This window comes from Gossypium hirsutum, chromosome A10, assembly GCF_007990345.1.
Source record: "Gossypium hirsutum isolate 1008001.06 chromosome A10, Gossypium_hirsutum_v2.1, whole genome shotgun sequence".
Classification (NCBI taxonomy): domain Eukaryota; kingdom Viridiplantae; phylum Streptophyta; class Magnoliopsida; order Malvales; family Malvaceae; genus Gossypium; species Gossypium hirsutum.
Window position 1 is genome coordinate 27,035,517 of NC_053433.1, and position 10,025 is coordinate 27,045,541.

Consider the following 10,025-nt stretch of genomic DNA (forward strand, 5'->3'; position numbering starts at 1 on the left):
TCAAGTTTTTGGCGCCGTTGCCGGGGAACTAAGATATTAGGAATGCTTAATTTTTATTACTTTAGCCATTTATTTTTCTTGCAAGTTAATTCTATTTTTTTTATTTATTAATTTAATTTTTTCTTTCTCTTGGCATGTTTTTATAGTTTATAACTCGAAGAAACCCGTCAGGACCACTACTTTTTGACGAAGAAATTGATCGCACAGTTCGTAGAAACCAAAGAGAAATAAGGCAAAGCTTAAGATCCACAGAGAACCAAAAAGAGGACGATAGTCAAACCCCAACCGAGGAGATGGCTGAAAACCAAGATAATCAGCTACATCCCGCTGAACTAGCAAATCAGAATCCTACTCCTCGTACTATGTATGATTATGCAAACCTAATTTAACAGGAACTGAGTGAAGTATAGTTAGTCCTGCTATTGCTGCAAATAATTTTGAACTAAAATCTAACACTATTCAAATGATACAACAGTTTGTTCAGTTTGATGGTTTGCAGGATGAGGATCCAAACACTCTCTTGGCAAATTTCTTAGAATTTTGTGATACATTTAAAATTAATTGCGTTTTTGACGATGCCAATCATCTTTGGTTATTCCCTTTTCATTAAGGAACAAAGCTAAACAGTGGTTGAACTCGTTACCACGAGGGTCAATTACTACTAGGGAACAAATGACCGAAAAATTTCTATTAAAATATTTTTTGTTAGCTAAAACGGCCAAATTACGTAATGATATCTCTTCGTTTGCACAGATGGACTTAGAAACTCTTTACAATGCATAGGAGAGATACAAGGACTTACTGTGAAGGTGCCCTCACCATGGGTTACCGTTTTGGCTGCAGGTTCAAACATTCCATAATGGCCTGAATCCATCGACTAGGCAAATGATTGATGCAGCAGCTGGGGGAACCATCAACTATAAAAAACCTAAAGAGGCTTACGAATTTATTGAAGAGATGTCACTGAATAACTATCAATAGCAAGTCATGAGGACTAAGCCAACTAAAACAGCAGGCATTTATAACGTTGATTCGGTTACTATGTTGTCAAACCAGGTAGAACTTCTAAATAAAACGATTGATGGTTTACTTGGTTCTATTCAGGTACATCTAGTAATGAGGTGCGAAACGAATGAAGGAGGAGCATTCACAGAGTATCAACCCTTCAACCCTAGCATCGAGGAGGAACAAGTCCAATATATGGGTAACAATAACTCTAGATCCCGAAATAACCCATATAGTAACACTTATAATGCAAGTTAGAGGAACCATCCCAATTTTTCGTGGGGCGGTCAAGGAAATCAAATACCACAACATCCTCCAGGTTTTCAACAACCACCCTATCAACAGGAAAAGAAACTGAACCTTGAAGAGATGCTGTCTAAATTTATCTCGGTGTCAGAAACTCGTTTCCAGAACACTGAGACAGCACCTAAAAATCAACAAGCATCGATCCAAGGGCTCGAAACTCAGATAGGCCAGCTTTCCAAACTAATCTCTGAACGACCACAAGGTAGCTTGCCAAGTAATACTGAACCCAACCCAAGGGAACAACTCAACGTGATTAATGTTCAAGATGAAGAATGATTCGTTGAGCCTGAGCCAGAATCGAGGCAAGAAATTGTGGTGAGCAGAGATCAAGGCGAGGTAGGTCATAATAAAAACAAATCAGTGAATGTCGATTATAAACCTTGTGTGCCATACCCTAACGCGATAAGGAAAGACTGCTCAGATGAACAATTTGGTAAATTCCTTAAACTCTTAAAAAAATTACATATTAACTTACCATTTATTGAAGCTCTATCACAGATGCCAAACACAATGAAATTTTTAAAGGAGCTTTTAGCAAATAAGCGGAAGTTGGACGAGGCATCGCATATGGAGCTAAACGCAGTTTGCTCATCTATTCTATAGAATAAACTACCCAACAAACTAAAAGATCCAGGGAGTTTTACGATTCCTTGCTTAATTGGTAGTTTAGATGTTAATAATGCATTAGCTGATTTAGGGGCTAGTATTAATGTCATGCCTTACAAAATGTTTAAACAATTAGGCTTTGGGAAACCCAAATAAACTAGGATGAGTATTCAATTAGCAGATAAAACTATAAGATTTCCTAGGGGTATTATTGAAGATGTGCTAGTTAAAATAGATAAATTTATATATCCCATTGACTTCATTGTTCTAGACATAGAGGAGGATAGCAACACTCCTTTGATTTTAAGATGACCATTTTTAGCAACTGCTAAAACGATTATTGATGTTGGCACAGGTGAGCTCACACTTCGTGTGGAAGACGAAACAATCACCCTTCAAGCTCACAATTCTGGCAACACATCGGAAATTGAAGGTGATCGTCTAAACCATTCTACTAAAACTGACAATATGATGCAACCTACTGTGCAGGAAATGAGTCTGAAGGAAGAACATGAGCCATTATCAAGTAATAGTAGAGGACCTATTCATGAAGATCGAAGGCTACAAATTGAGGAGCTAGATGAATGGCGGATGCATAAACCGAGAACACACGATAAACCAAACCTATGCCAGAACGAGCTCAATGCCTTCCCAAATCAACTTAAGGTTGAAGATAAAGTATTATTAGCTACCGCAGATCCTCATATTGTCACCACCAATCCGAATGAAAAAATCCCTCTTACGGTACTTAGCATTTTGCCATTCGGTACAGTCGAGGTAAGTCATCCTAAGTTCGACACTTTTAAGGTAAACAACACCCGTCTAAAACCTTATTTTGATGAGAATGGTAGCAGGAATGAGGAGTATAAACTCCTCGAACCACCATGACCATTCAATGGAGAGGTAAGTCGAGCTTAGACTATAAATAAGCGCTTCTCGGGAGGGAACCCGAGCACTAATTGTATTAACTTCTTTCAATTTTAGTGCTTGACACCTAACTTACTAATGGAACTCTTGAATACAGGTTTACCACACAGATACGGCCAAGCACACGGGCGTGCTCAAGGCTGTGTGAAAACAGGGCAAAGATTTCCCCAATACGGGCTATGACAAATCGCCACTGCCGTGCGACATGACCGTGGGTGAACCTGCCAAAATAGCAGGGGCGTGCGACATGCCCGTGCCAAGCAACCATGGTCGATCTAGTTAAATTACCACGGGTGTAGGGATGCATCCACGGGCGTGGGAGAAGCGAACAACGCCAGACACGGCCATACGACACGGCCGTGCGCACGAACACGCCCAAGGAACACGTGCATGGGACAATTGTCAGACGTGCCCAAATTCAAAATTCGCGAATCACACGAGCTGAAATTGGGGAACACAGGCATTTTACCTGGCCGTGTGCCCCAAAATCTATAAATAGGTTGTACTATTCATTGTCTTCTTCACCCAAAAAACCCTAACCCTAGCCGCTGCAAGTCCACACACCCTCCCTACCATGCCCGTGCGCCGCCTTCAACTCCATTTTTGACGCTCATTCTCCCCTTTCTAGTGTTTGTTTACTCTTTTCCCTTTAATTACACTCATTTTTCATGTTAAGTTATCATAGTACTATGCATTTTTTATGTTCTTTTCATCTCTTTATCACTCACATTTCATATCTAGAGTAGTTATTATCTTTTCATGTTCAAATTCTTACTCATTACATGATTTCTCTACTCTATTTGATTAGTTAGAAGTGAATAGTCATGGATAGTTGAAATATTCATGCCTCTTGTTTTGACATTTCTATTCATTCATATAGTATGTTGCATTCCATTCTTTTCCATTTTTACTTATATCACCATGCTAATGCTACAAAAGTATGCCATTGAACTTATTGTTTTAGTTAAACTTAGTAGTTGTGGCTGAACATATTTATGGATTTTTCCCTCCTCGAATTTAGTCGCATTTTACCCCATCTACTCATCAAGAAAAATTGATGTTTCCAATTGCAGGTACCATGTCATCTTCACGTGGTAAAAAGGTCGTTGTCCCTGCTTCAAATAAAAGGAAGGGAGCGTCATCTTCCTCGGGCCCTACCGCGAAAATTCACCACCCTTTCTTGCAATTCCCCATTGAGCCCCAAGAAGAACTTCTCCAAATGCTCTGGGCCCAACCTTTAATTGTGGGCCGAGCATTGACTGGGCTATAGTAGGACAAGTTCAGTTGGCTGATGCAATTCGGGCCCTCCTAACCTGTAACATCTCGAAATAGGGCCTAAATGGAATAGTGGTTGTGAAACCAAAAATCTGAGATAGAAAAGTTTATTTCGATTAATTTTTTTATGATTTACTGAGTGATTAGATGCATGTGTTAGAGTATTGATAAGAAATTTTATAGATTGCATGTTTAATTTGCCTATTAGGGCTTATTTGCAGAAGTTGCTTTAACAGCCCAATTTAGGGCCTAAACGGAATGATGGTTTTAGAACCACGAATTCAAAGTCAAAAAATTTATTCCGATTAATTTTTAAGGTTTATTTATTGATTAAAATATTGTGTAAAAATGTCGTTAAGAAATTTTACTGATAAAGTGCTTAATTGGACTTTTAGGCCTAAATTGCAAAAGTTGCAAAATATGTGTTCTAATTCATAAGTACTTGATTGAAATGGGGTTTTAAAGAGGAGGTCCTTAAATGGAATTAGACCATTATATTTCGTTTGGACAAAAATGGGCATGAATAGGACAAAATTTTAAAGAAATGCCTTAAGGGCATTTTAGTCATTTGGTAATTAAAAGAAATAAAAAGGGAAAATAAAGCCAAAATTGACTCATCTTTTTCATGGAGGCCGAAATTAGCATGGGGGAAGCCATGGCTAGGGTTTTAAAGCTTTCCAAGCTCAATAGTAAGTCCGTTCTATCCCCGTTTTTCAAGTTCTTTATGTTTTTGGAATCCCGGTAACTTGATTAAGCTTATTCTAGCAATAATTTAAGCTAGGGTTCATATTTGGAAAAATACCCATAAGTGAAATGTGTTTATTTTGATGTTTTATGGTAGAATATGAAGGCTGAAATTATGTTAAACAACTTTTGCTAAGCGGTTTTAAGCAAAAATGAGTAAAACGGCTTAATCGGTAAAAGTTGTTATTGTTCATAACTATGTTTTAGAGTAGAATTTGATGTTTCCATAGAAGGGAAAAATGATCAGCATGTCACAAACATAAGAATAAGGGATGAAGTTTAATTCCCGAGCCTAGCGGCAAAAGTGTAAATATGCAAAAGTTTAGGGGCAAAATTGTAATTTTGCTAGAGTTTGAGTTAAAGACTATTTTGAATATTACATTAATTAAATAAGTAAAATATGATGTTTTAGATCTCAGAAAATAAGATTTGAACCTAGAATGGGAGAAAAATCGAAAATCGGGAAAGTTGGTAAAATGGCCGTTTTAGTATCGAGGTAGGTTCATATGTATAATAAGCATTAATTTATGCATGTTTCAATGTAAAATTAATATATTTACTATGATTTCCGAGGTGTTGAAAGTAAGTATAATTATGATGATTTAAATGTTCAATATTAATTCGACATGGAAATGAGAAAGTATATAAGTTTGTATGTAAATAATACATTATCTTTATTACGTTTTATATTTCAGCATATTTTATGTATTGTAGCTGATTTTTGAATCATAATTGACTATTGGAAGAATGGAATAAAGTATTAGAAAGTGAGATACTTCCCGTTTGAACCTTCGGAATCGAAAGATACAGATGGTATGTAGCTAGGTCACATGTGTAATACGGGATGTATACAATGTGTACAAGAGAGCTACGAGACATTATGAGGTAGCTAGGTCGCATAGGTGATACTATGTGTACACCATGTATACAAGAGAGCTACGAGATAGATGTAGCTAGGTTGCATGTGTGGTTCTAGGTGAAGGACACCATGTAAACAAGAGAGCTATGAGATAAAGTGGCTAAGTCACATGAGTGATACTATGTGTACACCATGTGTACAAGAGAGCCAAAATTATGTGTACAATCAAGCTAGGTCACATGAGTGGTGCTAAGTGAAGGCCACTATGTGTACAAGAGAGCTTCGATTTTAAAGGTGGACTGTGTGCGATACCATCGCGTATCTGTTATTATTCCGAAGTGTTCAACTAGGAAATTGATTAAATGAAATTGTATATGACTTTGTGAAGATAAGTGTAAGTATATACGTGTGTAACTTATGAGTAATATGCTTGATATGTGATTGGAAATTGGAAATATTGTTATGGGTAAGTGATGAATACAATTGAAGTGTTAAAGATCAAAATTGACAATAAAACTGTTCTAGATAGTTGCAGTAACAAGAATCTAAAATTTTACCAAATATAGTAGAAATTGAATCAGAGACTGAATGAGATATCAAATTAAAGCTTAATGAGTCTATTTTCATATAAAAAAATAGAGTAAGCAAAGGAATTCTATATTCTGAGATATTTAAGTTTCTATGAGACTGGTTTAGAATGACTACGTGATCCCCTGTTCTGACTTTGAAAAATCATTAAAAATTTTACAAAACAATTATAGGATAAAATTTATATTTTTGAAATCCTTAATGATTCTAGTTTCAAATAAAATAAACAATAACATCATATGAGTTCTGTATGAAGAGAAAATTTATTTGTAGTGAAGAGTGGTCAGGGAAGTTGAACAGTGAAATAGGGTAACTTCAATGAATAAACTGTACTAATTGGCTAGACTAAAAATTCTAAAAATTTTATGGTAAGAATATACTTGAATCTAGTTTCAAGGAAAATTAACGGTTTGTAATTTGGAGTTTTGTAGCTCCAGAAATAAATAATTTAGCTGCTAGTACTCTGCTAAACAGCTTATTTTGAACCTGTTTATAATTGTAATAGTGAAAGTATGTGTGTTTGTGATGGTAATGTTCCAGGAACATATTGTGACTTTTTTTAATGTATGATAATGTATTATTTATTAATATTTACATATTTACTTACTAAGCTATAATGCTTACTCCCTTTCTTTCCTTTTTCCTATAGTGTCGTAGATGTTAACTCGAGTTGGAGGTCGCCGGAGGTTAAATCACACTATCAAACTATTGATCGATATATAAAGGTTTTAAAGTATTTTTAAGTCTTTGGCATGTATGGGGACTTGTTTAATTATTATTAAGTTGCTAGGAGTTGGCCTAAAATACTGACCTATGTTATTTGAAGGTCTCTATTGGATAAAGTCATTTACTGTAGATAGTCTTAAATATGTTTGAAAAGTTTAAAATTGATGAAATTTTATGTCTCGATTTTAAATTATTACAAGTACTCAAGTCCAGTAATATCTCGTACCCTGTTCCGGCATCGGATACGGGTAAGGGGTGTTACATAACCACCGACCCTTGGGAGTTTTTCTTTGGGATCATTGAGCCAACATATCTCGAGTTCACGATGGAACTCTGCTCAACATTCCATCTTCAGACCGTAATGACGAACTATGATGATCCCGGAACGGTGCAATTTCGCCTAGGTGAATTAGTCTGCCAGCTCAACGTCCCAGAACGACACTGGGTTTATATACGGAGGAGTTCAAGGAGGAGAATGACTTAGATACTCTCAATCACCATATTCATCATTCTCCTTCATGGTGCTGGGACGCACTAGTACCAGGTGCAGCCACCTATAATCCTAGCCGCTCCAAGGTATCATTTCTCCCTCCATCTCTGAGGTACCTTCACGCCATTTTGGCTCACACGATTACAGGAAGGCGAGAAAGCACTGGCGTCGTCAGCACTCACGACGCCTACTTTCTATGGTGTATGTCGCACGGGTACGTCATCGATCTTGCTTATTCCATTGCCCTCGCCATTCAGCACTAGGTGGAGCGGCATAGGAAGGGGGTCATCTCCATTGGCCCCTATGTTACTCGGTTGGCTCGACACTTCGGGCTTCTCCACACCGCGGCCCAAGAATCATCCTTGACCCTCATTGGCCAGATGTCTCCACAAGGCATCTCGAGCATGCTAAGCATGAGGATGATCGAAAAGCGCCGAGGAACCTACCCTCCTCAATATTGTCTTACCTAATCTACCGAGGAGGAGGCCCCCGAGGACATTACTAATGATGTCCCCCCACAGCACGAGGACCCACCGTCTCAGCCACCACCACCCTCTCGTCTAGTTCATGCGGTGACTTCATATGCTGACATTTCTGAGCGTCTCACTCATTCGAGCAGTAGTGTTTTCAACGATTTGACAATATTGATGCTACTCTACAGCAGATCTATCAGCACCTCCACATCTCATCGCCACCCCCACCTCGCGAACCATCTAGTGATGAAGATGATTAAAAACTTTTATTTATTATTTTATGTTTTTACTTTTATTTTATTTGATGACTACCTTTTATTTTTATTTCATCTTATTTTTATTTAACAATTTTGAATTCAGGTTATTTCCTACCGAGTAATCATTCTTCCTTATAAATTTTCTAAAAGAGTTCCTAATGCTATCACAGCTATAAACAGCTCCGAAGCTTATCATCACATAGGAACTCAAAACCCCCCCAGGAAAGGTTCTCCACGACTGCCATCTCTTGCTAGACCACAACCATAGCCACCACTAGATATAATATTCTTTTGGCGCAGGACTTATGGACTAATGAACCTCTACCACTGCTGGAGTATCCTCCTCTAACCTTACGTTGATTATTCTCTAAAACTCCAGTTTAAGGAAATTCATTCATCACTCGGAAAGTTTCACTTCTCTCCCTAACTTATTTTTATATTCTTTTCTATATATCTATCTTTGTACATTGAGGGCAATGTACATCTTAAGTGTGGGGGGTATTCATTTCATTATCAGAAATATCCCTGAATGACTGTCTTATTCTCTTGAAAAGCTCTCATATCATATTTAGGATAAATTTTGATTGATTTATGATTTTGATTGATATATCTTGAATTAAAACATAGCCATTTATGCATTGATTGTTTAAACTTTAAGACATTAGAGAATCGAGCATGATAAGTTGATTTTTAAGAATTTAAAATTTTATGTTGTTTTCGTAAAGTTTAGGTATTACTTCCAGTTGGAATTAACAAGTTTTAAACATCAAAAAGCAATAATTTTTGTGAGATTTTTGAGCCTTTTGAGCATCTGTTAATTCTTTCATGCTCACTTTTATTATTGCTTTAAGTGCATCAGTATTGAACTGTTATTCTAAAACTTGTTTGATTATGCATGTCAAGACCACACCATTTGATTTGATATGTCAAAATGATTAAGGTACTTAGGATTAATCCACTTATGCCATGAAAAGCCTACCTCCACAATTAACCCCTAGTGAACCCCTTTGAGCCTAACAACCCATTTTTTGTATTACCCGTAATATTAAACCTTAACCTATTATTGTTGAAATCCCCTAAATTAAATTTGATCCTTATTTTTGTCGAGATTTGAATTGAAATAGTTGCTCAGCTATGTCTTGTTCTTAATAGTTAGTCTATGTTTTTTTAACTTGTTCTTAAAAAAAACACAAAAATGTATGTATACATATTAGTAGTAGTGATCTTTTGAGCAAAGAAGTTAAATTCCATTTTCTGAGAAGAAGCTCTGTTGTACGCGATTAATGACTAGTCATTTTTCTAGTTAGGTAAATTTTCAATTCAATCTCGATTCTAACTTTTTCTTTCAGCTTGTGACCACACCCCTTAACCAAGCCTCGTTACAAGCCTCTAAAGACTTTTTGATTGATGTATCATCTTAATTTATAGTGGTAGAGATGTGATTTTCATGCAAACCTATGGTAATAACTTTTCATATTGACTGATGAGTGCTACATTCATTGTCCTTAAACACTTTGAGTGGTTTGAGTGAATCTTTAGTGAGGATGTTAAACTCCGTGAGATTTCGAATCGAGGTAACTACTTAGATAAGGGGAGACACCTATGCTTTCAGGATAAAATGCTCAACTTGGAATGTTTGAAGCTCTAATGTTCTTTTAGTTGAATTCTTAATGTATGATTACCTGTGGATTATTTTGAGATATTATCGATAGAGATTATTAGTTGAGAAGAATTTGTTTTGATTATGAGTTGAGGATTTTACTTGAGGA

At 36.6% G+C, this 10,025-nt stretch overlaps 1 non-coding gene across 1 annotated transcript; it reads right to left on the bottom strand.

The window, feature by feature from the left end:
• Positions 1–720: 720 nt before the first annotated feature.
• LOC121208685 (small nucleolar RNA R71) lies at positions 721–827 on the bottom strand. Its single transcript, XR_005903816.1, has one exon. It is a non-coding gene; the product is annotated as a small nucleolar RNA R71 (small nucleolar RNA).
• Between the last annotated feature and the right edge of the window lie 9,198 nt (positions 828–10,025).